This window comes from Rhinatrema bivittatum, chromosome 4 (assembly GCF_901001135.1).
Source record: "Rhinatrema bivittatum chromosome 4, aRhiBiv1.1, whole genome shotgun sequence".
NCBI classification, from domain to species: domain Eukaryota; kingdom Metazoa; phylum Chordata; class Amphibia; order Gymnophiona; family Rhinatrematidae; genus Rhinatrema; species Rhinatrema bivittatum.
The window spans coordinates 166,364,299-166,384,507 of NC_042618.1; the positions used below are offsets into that span (position 1 = coordinate 166,364,299).

General features: G+C 47.1%; 1 protein-coding gene across 2 annotated transcripts in view; it reads right to left on the reverse strand.

Annotated features, from left to right (window-relative positions):
- USP36 (ubiquitin specific peptidase 36) overlaps window positions 1–20,209 on the reverse strand; it is a 129,288-nt gene that overhangs the window by 10,683 nt on the left and 98,396 nt on the right. The gene's annotated exons all lie outside the window — the stretch shown is intronic.

The following is a 20,209-nucleotide window of genomic DNA, read 5'->3' on the forward strand; positions in this document are numbered from 1 at the left end:
ACAGATGTGGATTCCTTTCCTTAGTACAGTACTGCCGGGGACCTGTGGACCCAGTATAAGTACTTGGGGCCTCTCTTCCCACCCCTTCTCCCCCTTTCTGCTGCCTCTTCGTTGTGGGTAACTAAGGAAACTGGAGCAGTTATCCTTTTTCATGCTGTTTTGGCCTTCCGCTTGATCTCAGTTTAAAAAAAGAAAAAAAGGATATCCAGGGAGAAAGCAGACTCATTTGGCTTGGGGCAATTGAGGGCAAGCACAGAAAGTCTGGGGAGGTCTCCCGGTATTTTAAGTGTCCACTGGTGGTGAGAACTAATCCTTATAGGAAATCGCACTGGCTGCAGCAGCAGGACAGTGTAGTATAACTGTGGACAGCTGCAGCCTTGCTAGCTACAGTGAGAGTGTCTCCTGGCATGTGCTGGCTCTTGAGTGCAGTAAGGAACTTTTATTCGCCTGGTGATTTACCCTGCGGGCTGTCTTGGTGCCAAAATGGGCAGGTGTCCATATGAGCGCAGCAACATAGGCTAGCAGAATCAGATCTTGGAGAACATGGGAAAATGTTTGTACCCGACTGCAACTGCGAAGTGTGCCGATGCTGTTTGGGGAAATTGTTACAATTATTGTTGCACTGTTTTTAAGCTGTAAACATGAGCAAGAACAGGGGCATTTATAAACGCCATTACCAGGGGACCGCTTTGGCAGGTCCAGTCACATTTTCTGTTACCACTGGGAGTTTCTCCTTAGAGATGAACAATGGCCATGTTGCGGGATGGAAGAGTGAGACAAGGTAGAAAGGCCCCTGCGCTCAGTCCTGTGGGCCTCAGAATGACTGGCCCTGCTTCTGTTTCCTGATATTTTAGGTCCACGGCAGTAGTGGAGGTTTTCAAAGCAGTGATTCTATCTGTGGCAGCAGTCTGAATAGACAATCTGGACACAGATTCCATTTTGAGAATTCTAATGACCTAGAACTCCATGGTACAAATTCCCTACAGGTTCAACTGTTATGGGCATAGCAGCTCAAGAGGGATTGTCCCTGGCGCCCCTATACCGGGAAGGAAAGCATGGGTCTCCTAGGTTGCCTGTGTCCTGACAGTTTTTGTCCTGGAGTTTTGGGTTCGGGCAAGTGTTTTGTTTTTCTGACCCTATGCACAGTACCCCCACCTCAGCTTCTAATGGGCTGCATTTAAGCAAAAAACATAAAAACACAACTTGCAGAGGCCAACATTTGAGGGTCCGCTGGCTTACAGAAGTTTGGAATCTGATGGCCCTATGTGAGGAGTTTTCACTCCCTTAAGATTCTCAGCAGAGGGTGCGAGATTGGTGGGGAGGTTTTGAGTTTTAGGGTCTCTAATTGACCCAGAATTCCTCTGTCTCATTTCTTCAGGTTGAAGGCTTTCCCTGTGACTCAGTGGAGAGTTCTATCCTGGTTCCCAAATCCCCCGGTATGAAACTTGGGTGATATCTCTGCCAAGTATTTAGTATATGAGGTGTCCTCATGATTTTTTCCCTTAGGGCCTGCTCTTGGAGTGACAGCACACTTCTCATTCTCTCTGTAGAGCCATAAGGAACTGTTTGGCATGTTTGCTTTCCTAGTTCCTCTGTGCATTGCATCCTGAGGAATCTGGGAGAGGTGTTTTCTAGTATTTAAAAAAAACAACAAACAAACAAAAATAATGCTTGTTTCTTTCTTTGGGGGGGGGGGCGGAGGCAGTCCAACAGAGTTGTGCTATGAGAGGCTCCGCGGTCACGACTGGGAGCTGGTCCAATGTTGGACAACTTTGGGAGTCCTTTTGGGACTCTCAACAGGTGGTACAATTTCCGTCCAAGCAGTGGTTGCTCTTTTGCCACTCGCCCTGATTAAGGGCCGCTGTAGAGGCAACTCAAAAGGGGCAGCTCAAAAGAGACTTCTAATAGAATTGTAGGCTATTCTGCTGCTGAAGGTCCAGGAAAATCTGGGGCACTACTTCAACTATTTATTTTTGTGTCGTCTCAAAGATCATAGGGCTCTTGTGCTCCAACCTTGGCCCCAAAGTTGATCAACAGCTTCTTGCAGGTAGTCCAGTCCAGCATCGGTTGTTAAAAAGCAAAAAAAAAAAAAAAAAAAAGTTTTTTCCTGGCTGCTTTAGCCTTTGGTGGAAGCCTATCTTCATGTTTCATTTCAGCATCTTCATCAGTTTCAGGCACCACTGTTCGTGCTAGCCACAGCCCCGAGGACCTTCTCCAAGGTCTCTAACACAGAGAAGATATTTTGGTGCACCCGTAACTATATGATTGCCTAATCCGTGCAAATTTTATCCAAGAGAGCAAATTGTCACCCAAAGGGTGGTTCAGTGGCTACAGGAGTAAGGTTGGGTGGTCAACGTAGCAAAGAGCAGTTTGCAACCATCGCAGAATATGGTGCATCTCGGGCGCAGTTCGATATAGAAGAAGGCAGAGCGTTCCTGCTGGAACACTACATCCTAAAGTTAGGAGACTCAGGTTAAGGGGCTTCAAGCAGTACAGAACCCTATGGTTTGGAGTTACCTTCCGACTCTGAGTTCCATGGCAGAGACCTTGAATGTGATCCCATTGCTAAGGGTTCACATGCATCTGCTGCAGAGGACCTTACTGTCTCGATGGAGCCCCTGCAACAGGCATCCTCTGAACACAGAGGTGGATTTAATTTCCCCTGGGTGGAAGGAGGTAACTACAGATGCAAGCCTGAAGGGTTGGGCAGCCCATTGTTTGAGACTTCCATGCACAGGGACTTTGGTCCCCAGTGGAGGCAGTTTGGTCTAATCAACCATCTGGTAGCAAGGTGGTGCAAGTGATGTCAGACAACTCCAAGGTGGGGGCATATTTTATTTATTTATTTAAACATTTTTATATACCGGCATTAGTTGTGGACATCATGCCGGTTTACATCACAACTGGTTAAACTTGGAAATTACATTTTAACAGGGGAATCAAAACTGGGAGGAGGGTAACAAGAAGTAGAAGAGAAGAGAAATAACGGTAACATTAACATGGTTCCTCGGTGTGAAGAGGAGAGAGGATAACAAAATATGGTTCCTCAATATGAGGAAGAGAGAATGGACGCAAGGAGGTCTATTTTTGGAGACGGTGTAGGCTTTTTATTCTGGGTAGGCTTGTTTGAACAACCATGTTTTCAGTTTCTTTTTGAAGTTGTTCATGCACGGTTCGAGGCGTAGATCAGGCGGTAGTGTGTTCCAATGAGTTGGACCTGCTATGGAAAGTGCCCGGTCACGTGTAGAGGAGAGATGGGCTGTTTTCAGGGAGGGCACAGCTAGGGTGCCTTTATTGGTCGTTCTCGTGGGTCGATTGGACTGGGTAGATGTGAAAGGGAAGTCTAGCCAGTTGGAGTTGTGGGTGTGAATTGCTTTATGCATTATGGTGAGGGTTTTGTAGAGAATACGAAAGGCAATGGGGAGCCAGTGTAGGTTTCTAAGAATGGGATTGATGTGGTCGAATTTAAGGGAGTTTGCAATAAGTCTCGCTGTAGCATGTTGTAACATTTGTAATGGTTTGATGGAAGAGTAAGAGTAAGAGTAAGGCATATATAACCATCAAGGAGGTACATGGAGTCAGGTTTCCCTGGGAATGGATCTTCTCTTCTCATGGGCAGAGAAGAATCTTCTCCCTTTGTTGGCATCCCACACATCAGGAATAGAAAACATGCAGACTGATTATCTCAGCCGACACGTTTTGGATCCCGTAGAATGGAGACTCTTGGAGGCAGCGTTTTACCTCATTGCGAGGTGGGGGCTTACCGCTCTTGGATCTGATAGCAACCAGCGCAAAGGTGTGTCGATTTCTCAGTCGCAGGAGGGTCTCATAAAAGTGGGCACAGATGCTCTGATACAAAATTTCCCCTTCTGGTCAATCCTGTATGTGTTTCCCTGGCCTAGGATAGGCAGGATCCTGCCTGCGTCTGATTGATGGCTTGCCATTGCAGTTTTCATTATGCAGAGGCTTAGTGTGCATGGCGTCTATTCTCCACGAGAATCCAGATCGGTTTTGTCTTACAGTTTGGCCCTTGAGAGGACTCAACTGTTGAAGCAGGGTTATTCCGTGGCAGTGGTGAGCAATTAAGCTCTGGAATTTGTTGCCAGAGGATGTGGTTAGTGCAGTTAGTGTAGCTGTGTTTAAAAAAGGATTGGATAAGTTCTTGAAGGAGAAGTCCATTACCTGCTATTAAGTTGACTAAGAAAATAGCCACTGCTATTGCTAGCAACAGTAACATGGAATAGACTTAGTTTTTGGGTACTTGCCAGGTTCTTATGGTCTGGATTGGCCACTGTTGGAAACAGGATGCTGGGCTTGATGGACCCTTGGTCTGACCTAGTATGGCATGTTCTTATGTAGTATGTTCCAAGCTCAAAAAAAAATAAATCTACGTCATTGGCGTACATACATTTATGGAGCATTGGTGTCTGGAGCAGCAGTGTGTCCCTGCTAGAGCGACAATTCCCTTGATTCTGGAATTTCTGCAGGAAGGTTTGAGTAACGGGCTAGCCCTCAGTACACTAAAGGTACAGGATGACAGCATTGGTTTGCTATGGGGCCAAGGTCAAGGTAGACTTCTCCTCCTCCTGATGTATCCATATTTTTGAAGGGTGTTAAGCATATTCAACTACTATAAATACCCATACCGCTTTAGGCCCTGAATCTGGTGCTGTCCTTTTTAGCACATTCCATCCCCTTCAACAGCTTCCCTGGAGTTTGTTGACATTGAAAACAATGTTCATGATTGCCATATGGTCAGCGCGGTGGATATCAGAATTGTAAGCTCTCTCTTGTCAAGAGCCTTTTCTGGTACTCACGCTGGACAGGGTGCAAATTAGAACTATACCTTCCTTCTTGCCCAAGGATGTATTGGATTTTCATTTGGATCAGTCTGTAAAGTTAGACGTTGAATAGAGCTGTAGATGAGGATGAATTTCAGAGGTTGCGTCCCTTGGAGGTGAGGAGACATCTGTTGCATTATCTTAAGGTTACCGAGACCTTTCAGAGGACAGATTGTCTCTTCGTACTTCATGGGGGAGTGAAGAAGAAAAAAAGCAGGTGAAGTCAGCGGCTCGAATGGTAGCTTAAGCGTGAGCTCCAGTCCCCGCCAGGCACATTCGATAGTGCAAAGCAGGCATCCGTGGAGAAAAACTTTAAAACAAAATATTTGTGAATAGGATAAGCAAGTAGGATGTCTGCTCAAAAGAAAACTGTGGACTTTTGGCATTCATATAAAAAACCAGGAGGGAAGGCAAGGGAGGTGATATGCGCAACTGAGAGAGAGATGGTCACGGCTCACTGGAAGTCGGCTCCAACCCCTCTAATGCCGATAGCTTGCAGGCAGGCAGTGATTTGCATCTAGAAATGAATTCAGAGAATGGCTCTGTGAGCTTTGGGCAGATATAAGAAGCAACAAGCAGGAGATTTTGGAGATGAAGGCAGATATCAGAGAGGAAATTATGTAGCTGGGCTGGTGCATACAGGAGTCTGAGAATTGTGTTGAAGTGCACATGGAGTCCCTGAAACAACTCAGTGATCAATGCAAAAGCACTGCAGGCAGAGCAGAGGGGACTTAAGAGATCAGATGAAGGATATGAAGAATTGGGCCTGAAGGTGCAACTTGCTTATAAGGGGAGTGCCTGGATACTCGTAAAAAATGAGGACTGTAAAGCGGTTGTGTGTGTCAAACCATATTAGGAGCATGAAGGAGGAGAGAGCAGCTCTAGAGCCTGTGACAGAGTGGGATTGGGTGCACCGTGCATTGAGCCAGCGAGTGTAAAATAAACCATGTGACACTGTATGCTTTCATAATTGTGTGTTAAATGAAAGAATTTACAACGTAGCTAGGAAGCAAAATACCTAGCAATGCGATATATACTGATTTAGCTCCCTTGCACACTGAGAAAACAAGACATGACAGATTATGCAAGAAAGAGATCAGATACTGCTGGCTATATCCATTTGGTCTTATGTTTATTATAAATGAATATCATAGAGAGTAAAATAGCACACAGAGGCTGAACCAATTCACAGAGTGGCTGGCTTTCAGATATCTCCAAGTCCAAAGATATCACAGACAACTTCATGCCGGGAGGAATACCCCAGATGGCAACATATTGGTAAAGGAGGCAGAAGGCTGTGCAGATAGTCAGTGGGATCCACATCAAAGGAAGCAATGATCTGGGAGGACTTACAGCTGGAGACCTCTCGCTGGAGAGGTAGGCTGAGGAGGGCCGTGTCAGGAGCGCCGTTTCCATCTGGTGAGCTGATCCCGCGGATTACCCCGAAGCCACGCCCCCGAAGTGACGACATCAAGGAGGGCCCAAACGCCGGGATAAAAGAGAGAGTGCAGCGGCGCGCAGCCGAAGCCACACACCAAAGGGGCGCGCCCCTGGGAAAAATTTTCTTTGTGATTGTTTCGTGACTTTTTCCTACTCTATGGGTAGGAAGAGGAAGCCTAAAGCTTGGTCATCGTCCCCTGCGTTAACAGAGGTGAAAGGCCCGATGGATCAGCATGTAAGGCGGGTAAGTCAAACTGCTCGCAGTATAATTCCGGATATTTCTTTTTCATCGGGTACTTCTGACAGCCCGTGCCAACAACTATTATCTCAATCATTCTCGGAGTCGAATGTACCTATTGAATCACAACTGGAGGTGGTAGATATTAATAATGTAAATTTAACACCCTCAATGGAGGGGGATGAGAACTTGGGGAGAATTGTTGATGTGGCTGGCCTACAGGGTGCCAGCTCACCAATTATAGACCCCCAGACAGTGACTCTAGTTGATGTATGGAAAGCTATCAATGACCTGCAGAAAACAATGACTGGTTTTATGGAACAAACGAACAAAGGAAATGTGGAAATGAAAAATGTATTACAGATATATGAGAATCGCCTAAAACAAATGGAAGAAGTGGGAAAAGTTAACTCCGTACAGATATCATCTTTACAGACTGTAAATGCTTCTTTTATTAAGGACAGTTTGGTAAACCTTAGACAGTTGGAGAGCCTAGAAAATGAGAATAGGTCTAGAAACCTGAGGTTTTTGAACTTTCCCATGACTAGGCTCCTTTCTGCTACTGAATTGTTAAAAAAATACTTAATTGAAAATCTGTCTATACTTAATATTGACGATCAATCTATATCAAAAATTTATTATGTTTTGAGTTCAAGAATCAAAAGACAGGAAGGAGAGGAAGGTATGGACAGTGTCCAGCAAGCGTCCCCTAACCTAACCTCCTTCTTAGAATCATCAGTGGATGATATTCCGCAGAGGGCTACGTTACTAGTTACTTTCTGCAGAGAGAAAGATAAAATAAATATTCTTCAGAAGTTTTTTAGGAATAGGGAACATTTATTTTGTGGTTACAAAGTTCAAGTGTTTCCAGATGTCTCCAGATCCACTCAATACAGGAGGAAACAATTCCTTTCATTAAAGCCTAGAGTATTGTCCTTAGGGGCAACTTATTTTTTGCGCTTCCCCTGTAAATGCCTTATTGTTTACCAAAAGAATAGATTTATTTTCCAGGAACCGAGTCATCTGGAAACGTTCTTGGCAGATAAGGAAACTGGTTGAGATTTAAGTAGTTGTATAAAATATATAAATCCAGCTAATGTAATATTTGATTACAATTTCTTTGGTTTAATTAAGTATTCCTTGGTGGTATCCTCCCAAATTGTGGACTATAATTTTGACATATAGAAGGTGAATATTTGTGTAAACCTAGTTCTTGATTTAATTGTGATATATGCAATTGTATTTCTTGATTTTTGCATTTTTTTATAATTTGTAAAAACTCTAATAAACTTTAAAAAAAAAAAAAAAAAAAAAAAGGAAGCAATGACCTGAAAAACCTCAGTCATATCTCTAGTAGAGAGGATCATGCCTATGTCTACTAGTAGAACAGCTCACTACTTTAAAATCTGGGAGATATCGCTGTAAAGTTTATTGTATTGAAATAGAGGCCTAACAGTGAAGCTCATTTGAGCGCTGGGATTAAAAATAGAAGTTCTTTGTCTATTTGTAAGAAGTCCACATTAGAAAGGTTGCCTGGTGGTGGGGGGTGGACATTGATGTTTTTGGAACAAAAGATCACACTTTCCAGTAGGGAAATGGGAGAAATCTGGTGGGGGTATATATATTTTGTTTATTGTTATTTTTTGTGTTTGTTGTAGTTCTAGCACATGTTGATGCCCTTCAGACCCAATGTCAGTCTCTGGAGATCATTGCCTCTTACGGGGAGAGCTGGATGGTGATCGTGCTGCAGTCAGGATGCACCACGGCTTAATTTAAGAGGGGGAGAACAAGGGAGATGATACAAAGGATGGGAACAGGAGGTATAGCTAGGGATTGGGTAAGGAAGGCGGAGAAGAGAGGTGGAAATGGGTGGGTGGGAGAGGGGTCAGGAGAGGTGGGAGAAGGAAGTTGGAGTGTTGGGTTGGGAAGTTCACTTTACAGTTGGCACAATAATTTGGTTCAAGCATACCAAAGATGATTCTATGTTTTGGTGGAAAGTGTGGAATTCGCAGTGCAGTTGCATACTTAAGGTCTTGTCCTTAATTGTGCAATGTGCTCAGATTAAAGTAACAGTATGGGTGAGGTCAAGTTAATATCTTTAAATGGGAAGGGAATAGCTACATCTGTCAAACGATTTAAGATTCTACAATTTTTAAAAGAAGGAGAAAGCAGATGTGGTATTTCTCCAGGAAACACATTTGGAAGCCCGAAAGCATGAAGAGTTGAGAAAGGCTTGGGTGGGAAGGATTTATGCTGCATCATTTTCTCCACGCTGTCGGGGCATATGTATTCTTATACATAAAAATTTACCCCTGCAGGGAACATGCTGCGATCCTGAAGGCAGTTATGTTATTTTGAAAGGGAGCCTATATGGACAAAATCACCTATGTCAATGTTTATGGGCCAAATGAAGGCCAAACAGAGTTTTATACTAAGCTTAGTGCTATGACAACGCAACTATACTTGGGAGGGGATTGGAATGAGAGTGTAGATCCCAGCAGAGACAGATCGGAAGTAAGGGGATAGCAAACTTGTTTATCTGTAACAGGTGTTCTCCGAGAACAGCAAGATGTTAGTCCTCACACATGGGTAACATCAGATGAAGCCCAATGTGGAAAATTTATGTCAAAGTTTCTAGAAACTGACTAGGCACACTGAGCATACCCAGCATGTCCTATACCACACGGGTTCCCCTCTTCAGTCTCATAACATTTTCAAACTTAGATTACTGCAACTCCCTACTACTAGGCCTACCCACAGGACTATTAAAACCACTACAGTTACTAGAGAATGCCTCCGCTAGACTATTACTAGGGACAAGGAAATTTGACATCACCCCCTTGCTGATAGCACTGCACTGGCTTCCTATACAATCCAGAATTCACTATAAAGTATTAACTCTAACTTTTAATACCATCAATTACATTAATCCATGCTTAACAGGAGTGACACTTCAACCATACACACCGCAAAGAGTCCTAATATTCCAAAACAAAGGACTTCTAAAGGTACCTACAATACAGAAAACAAACCTAACAAATAAGAGATCGAATGTTTTCCAAAGTGGGCCCCAAGTTGTGGAACTCTCTCCCAGAGTCATTATGTCTGATAACAGAAAGGAAGAGTTTCAAGCGTGAACTGAAAACATGGCTCTTTGGAAATGCATATGATTTAACGTAAAACACCAAGAGGCCAATAACCTCACTTTCACTAACAGACACTATTAGTAGAATAAATAATAAGTACTGACTGATGTATTGTGTAATGATGATAGAATTAAAATGAGTTCTCACAGTTGTGTTGACCTAGAAAATGTATGAATATGACCTAGAATATGTATTTGCTGTTGTGTTGACAAAAAATATGAATGTTGGTTAACATTCACTTTCATGGCTAAGTATATGAATGATTACTTTGTAAACAGTTCTGATCTTCTTTTGGAACGACGGTATATAAAACGCCTAAATTAATATATTATAATAAAATAAAAACTAGGAGAAACCCAACTCCATAGGTGGCAGGCACGTTTCGTGAGGACTAACATTCTACTGTCCTTGGAGAACACATGTAACAGGTAAGCAACTCTTCTTTCTCAGAGGACAAGCAGGATGGTAGTCCTCACACATGGGTGAATCCCTAGCTACAGGCTGCTCCCCAACACAAAGGGGGGCCAACAGACACCTAACCAGGTGACAACGGTCACAACAACAATGGTGCTGTTGGTAAAGGGAGGAGACAGCCTGAACCCAAACAATGGGCCCTAGGTTGGGACAGTTGGGTTCTACACCTCAAATAGGTTCCGAAGGACAGACTGGCTGAACTTACTGTCACGTTGGCCATCCCTATTCAGACAGTAATGTTATGTGAATGTGTGGCGAGAACTCCACATCGCAGCCTTGCAGATCTCCATGGGAATTGCTCGCAAGTGAGCCACTGATGCTGCCATGGCTCTGACAGAATAAGCTTTGACATGGCCCCCAAGATGCAGGCCTGTCTGGGTATAAGATAAGGAGATGCAATTTGCTAACCAATTGGATATTGTTTGTTTGGCAACAGCAATGCACAACCTATTCTTATCAAAAGAAACAAAAAGTTCGGTGGATTGTCTATGGGCTTCTGTCCACTCCAGATAGAAGGCTAAGGCCTGATTGCAGTCCAAACTGTGCAGTGCTCATTTGCCTTGGTGTGAATGGGGTTTGGGAAATAAAATTGGCAAGACGATTGACTGGTTAAGATGAAAATCTGTCACCATCTTAGGCAGGAACTTAGGGTGCGCATGCAAGATCATCCTGCCATGATAAAAAGTGTAAGGTGGATAAGTCACTAAGGCCTGGAGCTCGCTGACCCTGCTCGCTAAAGTGACCGCCACCAAAAATATGACCTTCCAGGTCAGGTACTTCAGGTGACAGGTATGCAGTGGCTCAAAAGGTGTTTTCATCAGCTGAACTAACACTATGTTGAGGTCTCAAGACACAGCAGGAGGTCTTAGGGGAGGCTTCAATTGAGGCAGGCCCCACATGAAACGTACAACTATAAGCCGTACAGAGATGGGCGTACCCATCTACACCGTGATTGTATGCACCAATTGCACTAAAATTAACTCTTAACGGAGTTGGTTTTTAAGCCAGTCTCTGAAAGGTGTAGAAGGTAATCAAGCAGTTTTTTGTGTGGGGCAGGAGAACTGATCTAGGGCCTTCTGCTCAGACCACACAAAACCACCTCCACTTCAGTCCATAGGACTTTCTAGTGGAAGGCTTTCTAGAAGCCACCAGGACCCAAGACACATTCTCAGAAAGATCAAGCAGCTGCAGGATTAACCTCTCAACATCCAGGCTGAGAGTAACAGGGCCTGGAGGTTGGGATGCCGCAGCCTGCCTTGATCTTGCGTGATAAGATCTGGGGAAGTCACCAGACTGATCGGTTTCCGGATGGACAACTCCCAGAGGAGTGGAAACCAGACCTGTCTCGGCCAATGAGAGGCTATGAGGATCATAGTCACTAAGTCCTCGCAAAGCTTCAAGACAGTCTTCGCCATTAAGGGAATCTGAGGATATGCGTACAGAAGACCCTTGCTCCAATGACAGGCCAGGGCGTCTGAGGCTGGTTTGCTGTCTGACCTGGGCAGGGAGCAGAACCCAGGTATCTTCCTTTTGCAGGGGGCCGTGAACAGATCTACGTCCGGGCTCCCCCAGAGGCAGAATATCCAATTCACTACCCCTGGTCCAGGGATCACTCGTGGGGTCTGAAGACTCGATTCAGCTTGTCTGCCACCACATTCTCCATCCCAGCCAGTACATAGCCCTGAGTACCATCCCATAAGACAGGGCCCATGACCAGATCTGGACTACTTCCTGACACAGGAGATACAATCCCATGCCTCCCTGCTTGTTGACATACTACATGGCTACTTGGTTGTTGATCTGGATCAGGACAACTTTGCTAGACAGCCGATCTCTGAAAACCCATAGTGTGTACCTGATCGCCTGGAGCTCCAGGAAGTTGATTTGACAAGAAAGTTCCTGAGCAGTCCCGAGCCCATCTACAAGACCTCCCCACCCCAGGGTAGATGCATCCTTGGTTAGCACAATTTGAGTAGGGAGACTCCGAAAGGAAATCCCCGTTCCAGATTATAAAGTACCCGCCACCAGGACAAGGAGTTCCTGAGAGATGGGGTGACTCGGCGCCACTGTGACCTCAGGGTCCATTGGGCTCTGGGCATGTGCAAGCACATCAAGGGAGTGACACAGTCAGTCGCGGTCATCTGGCCCAACAGCCTCAACATGTGCCAGGCTGATACCTGCTGGCTCTGTTAAACTTCTGCCTTAATGGCTGCCAATGCGATAGCCCTCTGTTGCAGCAGAAAGGCCTTGGCCTGAGTCATGTGTAGCAGGGCTCCGATGATGTCCAATTGCGGTGACTGACTGAGATGGCACTTGGGAAGTTGAGAACAAACCCTAGTGACTCCAACATCCGAATGGTCAAGTGCATAGACCTGGTGGCCCCTGCCTGAGACGTGCTCTTGATCAGCCAATCGTCCAGATACGGGAAACATGCACTCCCAGTCTACGGAGGAGATCCACCACCACGGCCAAGCATTTTGTGAAGACCCATGGAATGGACGCAAGCCCAAATGACAACACCCAGTACTGGAAGTGCTGTTTTCCCACCACAAATCAGAGATACTTCTTTTGACTGGGGAAGATCTTGATATGGGTGTATGCATCCTTTATGTCGAGGGAGATTGCCAGGCCCCTTTTTGCATAAAGGGAATCAAGGTGCCCAGGGACACCATCTTGAACTTTTCTTTTCTTAGAAACTTGTTCAAGGCCCTCAGGTCCAGGATGGGACAAAGTCCTCCTGTTCTCTTTGGAATCAGGAAGTACCTAGAGTAGAATCTATGCCCTCTTTGCCCTGGTGGCTCAGGCTCGACCACTCTGGCTGTTGAGAGAGAAGAGCTCTGCTTGTAGTACATCCTGATGTGCTACTGGCCCCCAATATGAGCATGGAGGGCAATTTGTTGGGACACCCAATAGATTTAATTGGTACCCTTAGTAGATGATGGACAAAACCCACTGGTCCGAGGTTACACTGGACCACTGGTTCGCAAAGAACCGCAGCCTGCTCCGACCAGAGGGTCCATTGTCCCAGGAATGGGCAACTGGCTTACACTCCCCCCAGCCCAGTCCCTGGAGTTGACTGAGGAGCTGGCTGAGGCTTGGAAGCTCTCTGCTATCTGGGACAGCCGCAGGAGCTTTGATGGTGTTGATGGGATTGAGGAGGCGGAGGATAGTACTTCCTTTGGCAAGAGAAAGACTTCCTTGGTCCCAGCCTCGACTGCCTCCTGGAGGACGACAGGTCCGGAGCACTGTCGGAGAGTTGTTGGAGTTTCGTGGTGGACCCAACGTTGGGCCACAGCATCCCTCACCTTATCTCCAAAGATATTCTCTCCAGTACACAGCACGTCAACAAGTCATTCCTATACCTCTGGACAGAGATCCAAGGCCCACAGCTATGCCATTCTGTGGGCAGTGATTCCCGCTACAGAGACCTTTGATGCAGTTTCAAAAACATCGTAGGTCGTATGGACCTCGTGTTTCCCACACTTCCGACCCCTGTGCACCAGCGACATGAGGGTGTCTTGCTGCTACTGAGGTAGCTGCTCAGCCACCTCCTGCACCTACTTCCAGACGTCCCACGAGTACTGTCTTATGTAGAATTAGTAGGCAGCATTGCGGGCAATAAACATGGTGCCTTGCAATTCCTTCCTCCCAAGAGTGTCCATTGCTCTTTGGTCCTTCCCCGGGGGTGTAGAGGAATGGGTTTGAGAGCGCTTGGCCCACTTGAGGGCAGATTCAACCACCACCGACTGATGAGACAGCTGACACTTATCAAATCCAGCAGCCTTCTGGACAAAGTAAACCATGTCCGCCTTCTTAATGTAAGGCACTGTGAAGGGGTGTTCCCAAATCCTCAGCAGCAACTCCTTAAGGATCTCACGCACAGGGTCCACCATGATTTCCTAGGGAGGCTCCACAAACTGAAAGATCTCAAGCAATTTGTGCCTGGCATCCTCCTCTGTCAAGAGCTGGAATGCAATGGCCTCTGCCATCACCCTCACAAACCTTGCGAAGGTTAAATTCTCAGGTGGAGACTTCCTTCGCTCATCTGGAGGAGGGTCTGATGGGAGACCATCCAAATCCTTGGAGGACTCATAGAAACATAGAAATGACGGCAGAAGAAGACCAAATGGCCCATCCAGTCTGCACAGCAAGCTTTCACACTTATTTTTCTCATACTTATCTGTTACTCTGACCGCTGAGGTCAGGGCCCCTATTTGTAACTTTTTGGTTCTAATTTCCTTCCACCCCCACCACTGATGTAGAGAGCAGTGCTGGAGCTGCAACAAAGTGAAGTATCAAGCCTAATTGGTTAGGGGTAGTAACCGCTGCAATAAGCAAGCTACTCCCACGCTTATTTGTTTACCCAGCCTGTGCAATTTAGTCCTTGTTGGTTGTTGTCTGAATATAAATCCTCTTTTCTTCAACCCCCCGCCCGCCATTGAAGCAGAGCGCTATACTGGATATGCATTGAAAGTGAAGAATCAGGCTTATTTGGTTTAGTCTAACTGTTGCGGTTGCTGATTACTTAAAATATAATTGTTCTAAAAATATTTCTTCTCTTGTTTAAGCCAACAGGTTTCAGTTTTATTTTTGTTTTCTTTATAATGTAAGTAAGATTTGTTACATTTCTTTATCCAACAGTATTAATGATCACTAATTAGGATGTAAATCCAAATTCAAAGATATTAAGAGGTTTCTGTTGGAAAATCATTGTTGCAATACAATATTGTATTCTAAATTATATATGATTATGTAACTGGAAAATACAAATAAATAAATAAAAAATTAAATATGTAAACATTGCACAATACTTAATAAAACAGAAATAAAAATAAAAAACATTATTACTAAACAAAAACAATCTCTAAGTCTATTAAGCAGGCTGAAAAGATGCATAACTGGTGCTCTTGCTCTGTATAGGCACATTTAAAGAGCCAGGTTTTTAAAGGAAAATTAGTTCTTACCTGTTAATTTTCGTTCCTGTAGTACCACGGATCAGTCCAGACCGTGGGTTGAGCCTCCTGTCCAGCAGATGGAGACAGACCAAAACTGAAAGGGTATCCTATATCAGGACAGAGCCTACCCTGCAGCCCTTCAGTGTAACCATTGTCAAAGCAGAAAAGTATAAAGATAAACCGAAATGGATCAAGCAAGTGTATTTAACAGTCATTAATCACATTCTATATAACTGTATACTTGTATACTGTATATGCTACTAAAGTCCCTTGTAAAAAGTTGAACACACATACTGTTTCAAAACACGAATAATGTCAAATGTTATTTGTTAAATAATGTTAAATGTTATTGTTACTTTCAATGTTCCTTGTAATAAACCCAGGTCGGACCGCCCCAACCAGGGTAACTTGTTTATTGTAAACCGGATTGATTTGTATTGTATACAGGAATTCCGGTATATAAAAATTAAAAATAAATAAATAAGAGAACTCGAGCAAGAAACAAGAGAACTCAGAAACTTTAACAATTGTGAACATTGAATGGACCCTGTAGAAGAGCGCTCGTCTGAATGTCCATTGTCAAAGAGATGCTTCCGGTGCCTCTAATTAGAATCACGGACGAACCACATGCCGCATCCTGCAAAAAGAGGGAGGAAGCTTCGAGCGGACCAATAGCAGCGGTCGGTCCCAGTGACATAGTGAGGGCAAAGGGCCGTCGGCGCCATTTTGATTACTGGCAGCCGATGGCCCACGCCCTGGAGATCGTTCCCGGACCGCTCCTGGACCCCCGCTGGACCACCAGGGACGTTTGGCAGGTCTTGGGGGGTCAGGAGGGTGGGGGGTTGCGGTAAATTAAGTCGGCAGGTCTTGGGGGGGGGGTCAGGAGGGTAGGGGGTTGTGGTAAATTAAGTCGGCAGGTCTTGGGGGAGTCGGGGGGGGGGGGGGGTTGTTAGATTTTTGTTTGTTTTTTTTTATATTCGCTCCATAAGACGCACATACATTTCCCCCCCACTTTTGGGGGAAAAAAAGTGCGTCTTATGGAGCGAAAAATACGGTAATTTTCCTTACCCTGTACGTACCCGGATCAGTCCAGACCGTGGGATGTACCAAAGCTTCCCTAAACAGGGTGGGACCGAGACAGTCCTGCTCAAAGCACCTGACGACAGAAGGAACCAAAAGCAGGCGCCTGGACATCCAGGCGGTAATGTCGAGCAAACGTATGCAGGGATTTCTACGTAGCAGCCCTGCAGATTTCCTGCGGAGAAACAGATTGACTCTCAACCCAAGAAATAGCCTGAGGACGCAAGGAATGAGCCTTTAGTCCCTCCGGGACCGTCCGGCCTTGGCAAATATAGGTCGACGAGATTGCCTCCTTCAACCACCGAGCGATCGTAGTCTTAGAAGCCTGTTTTGCCCCTATTCGGACCACTCTACAGGACAAAGAGGTGGTCGGAGACCCGAAACTCATTTGTGGCCTGGAGGTAACCCAAGAGGACATGCTTTACATCAAGGCGGTGAAGATCACTCCCGACAGATCTCGCTATATCCTCAGGGGAGAACGCGGGAAGCTCCACTGACTGATTGACATGAAAGGAAGAAACAACCTTCGGCAAGAAGGAGGGTACAGTTTTGATGGAAATACCAGAAATCAGAGAACTGCAAAAAGGGCTCCCCGTCAGGACAACGCTTGGATCTCCAACACTCATCTGGCGGAGCAGATAGAAACCAGAAAAACCGTCTTGAGTGTCAGGTCCTTAAGGGTAGCCCGATGGAGAAGTTCGAAGGGAGCCTCACAGAGAGCCCGAAGGACTAAATTAAGACTCCACGAAGGACAAATGGCCCGAACGGGCGGCTTCGAGTGCTTGACACCCTTGAGAAAACGGACAACATCCGGGTGAGACGCCACAGCGTGACCATCAACGTTACCTAAAAGGGAGCCCAGAGCGGACACTTGGACGCGCAACAAGCCAAGAGACCCTTGGAAAGGCCCCTCTGGAGGAAGGAAAGAATCATAGAAACCGGAGCAGAATGAGTCGAGACACCCAATGCTGCACAGATATTCTCAAAAACCTTCCAAACATGGACATAGGCGAGCGAGGTAGAAGTCTTGCGGGCACGCAGTAGAGAGGATATAACTTCTTCTTTGTATCCCTTCCATCTTAATCTCCGCCGTTCAAAAGCCAGGCCGCTAGACAGAAGCGATCCACCTGGTCGAAAAATACAGGACCCTGCCGGAGCAGGCGGAGATGGTGACCGAGACGAAGAGGGCCGTCCGTCGCCAGATTTACGAGATCCGCGAACCACGGTCTGCGGGGCCATTCGGGAGCTACGAGGATGACCGGCCTCCTGTGAAGTTCTACTCTTCTGAGGACCTTTCCCACTAGGGGGCAAGGAGGGAACACGTAGAGAAGGACGTCACGGGGCCAAGAAAGGACTAGAGCATCTACTCCTTCCGAGCAGTGCTCCCTCCAGCGGCTGAAGAACCTGGGAGCCTTGGCATTGCTCAAGGTTGCCATCAGGTCCAGAGGAGGAGGGCCCCACTTGCTGACAATCAGCTCCGGCAACTCCCACTTGCCCGGATCAAGACGCTGTCGACTCAAGAAATCGGCTTGCACATTCTCCTTGCCCGCTATGTGAGAAGCAGCCAGGCACTCCAGGTGGCGCTCCGCCCAGAAGAAGAGCTTGCTGGCTTCTAGGGCCACCAGGCGACTCTTGGTGCCCCCCGTGTCAATTGATATATGCAATCGTGGTGGAATTGTCCAAGAGCACGTGTACCGCCCTGTGGCGAATCAGCGGGAGGAAGGCTTGGAGAGCCAGATGGACCGCCCGTGCCTCCAGGCGATTGATGTGCCAGCGGGATTGGACCGGGGACCACTTTCCCTGATGAAATTGAGACTTACAGACTGCTCCCCACCCAGAGAGGCTGGCATCCATCGTTACTACAATCCACTGCGGAATCTGGAGGGACATGCCTTTCAGAAGGTGCCTGAGCGATGGCCACCACTGTATGTCGCTGATGGTAGAGTCGGAGAGCAGGAGAGTCATCTGAAACTGTTCAGAGACCGGGTTCCAGCGGGATAGCAAAGCTTTCTGTAATGGACGCATATGTGCAAAGGCCCAGGGGACCAGGTCGATAGTGGAAGCCATGAACCCTAGAACTTATTAATCCCACGCTGTAGGAAGAGGCATGAAAAGGAGATTCTGGACCTGGTCCATCAGCTTGAACACTCAAACGTCCAGAAGGAATACCTTGCCGACTCGGGTATCGAAGTGAGTCCCCAGGAATTCCAAGACCTGGGAGGGCCCGCAGAGTGCTCTTGGGAAAGTTGACTATCCACCCCAGTGAAGTGGGTAGAGCTAGGATTCTGTCGACTGCCAGCTGGCATAGAGTCTCTGACTTGGCCCGCACCAGCCAATCGTCCAGATAAGGATGGACCAGGACTCCTTCCCAGAGAGCAGCCGCCACCCACTACCATGACCTTGGTAAATGTGCGTGTAGCTATGGCGAGACCGAAGGGCCGAGCCCGGAACTGAAAGTGCTGGCCCAAGATCTCGAAACGGAGATATCTCTGATGCTCTGCCCAGATCGGGATGTGTAAGTAGGCCTTCATCAAGTCCAGGGAGGCCAGAAACTCTCCGGGGTGAACAGCCGCTATGACCGCCCTCAGGGTCTCCATCCGAAAATGAGGCACCTTGAGGGCTCGGTTGACTCTTGAGGTCTAAAATGGTGCGGAGAGAACCGTCCGTTTTTGGTACCACGAAATAGATGGAATACTGGCTGGCACCTTGTTCCTCCGTGGGGACTGGGACTATGGCCCCCAGCCCTCGCAGTCTGGAGAGAGTCTGGGATAAGGCAGTCCGCTTCAGAGGTCCGCATGGGGAGACTATGTGCAGATCCGGTAGGTCTCAAGCAAATTCTAAAGCGTAGCCTTTCTCGATTATGTCGAGGACCCACTGATCAGACGTGATTTTGGCCCATTCCTCGAGGAAGAGAGACAGACGACCATCTAAGTTTGGAACAGAGGAATGGGCCAGCTGAATCTCATTCGGAGGCGGGCTTGACGGTGGGCCGCTGTGGGATGCCATCTCGGAAGGTGGCCTCAAAAGGACTGATACCAGGACTGAGATCTGGAGGAGTTTCCCCTAGAGGAAGACCCTCTGGCCTGAGCATTATATCTCCGCTGACCCCGGAAGCGGGTACGCGTAGGGAAGAAAGCTCTTGACTGTTTCGGGCAGTCCTCAGGAAGTTTATGAACCTTGTTCTCACCCAAGGACTTAATAATCTGCTCCAGGTCCTCGCCAAAAAGCAACTTACCCTTAAAAGGAAGCGTGCCCAACTGCGTCTTGGAAGAGGAATCAGCCAACCAATTCCGGAGCCAGAGGAGCCGTCTGGCCGAGACCGCTGAGGCCATCGCTTTCGCCTGGGCGCAGAACAAGTCGTAAAGGGCATCCACCCCATACGCTATAGCGCCTTCCAACCTTTCAGCCTGCTCTGCCTCTGCAGACGGGAGGTCCTGGGTGCTGAGCAATTGTTGAACCCACCTTAGGGCTTGCCTGCTGCATGAGACTCCTGCAGATCGACGCCCGAACTCCCAAGGCCAGGAATTCGAAGATGCGCTTGAGATAGAATTCGAGCTTGCAGTTTTGAACATCCTTCAGGGCTGTAGCACCCACTACCGGGATTGGTGGTGTGCTTAGTGACCGCCGACACCGAAGAATCCACCTTAGGGATTTTTAGCATGTCCAGGCACTCCTCAGGGAGATGATAGAGCTTGTCAATAGCCCTCCCTACTCGAAGCCCCGACTCATGAGCTTCCCATTCCCGGAGGAGCATCAGCTTGTGCATAGGATGGAAGGGAAAAGTGCGCGGAAGAGCCCTGTGTCCCGCCAGGACCAGGTCCATGCAAGCGGGCATTGCGGCTGTGAGCGCATCCACAGAAGGACTCTCAATTCCCAGCTCCTGAATGATGAAAGGAATAAGCGGATCCAGTTCCTCCCTTTGAAATAGGCGAAGAACTCGTGGGTCATCCCCCCCTCCAGAGGCGGGGGTGTCCCTGGCAAAACCGCATCCGGGTCCGGAACCGCCAAAGGAGCGGGGGGCCCAGGACCACCCGC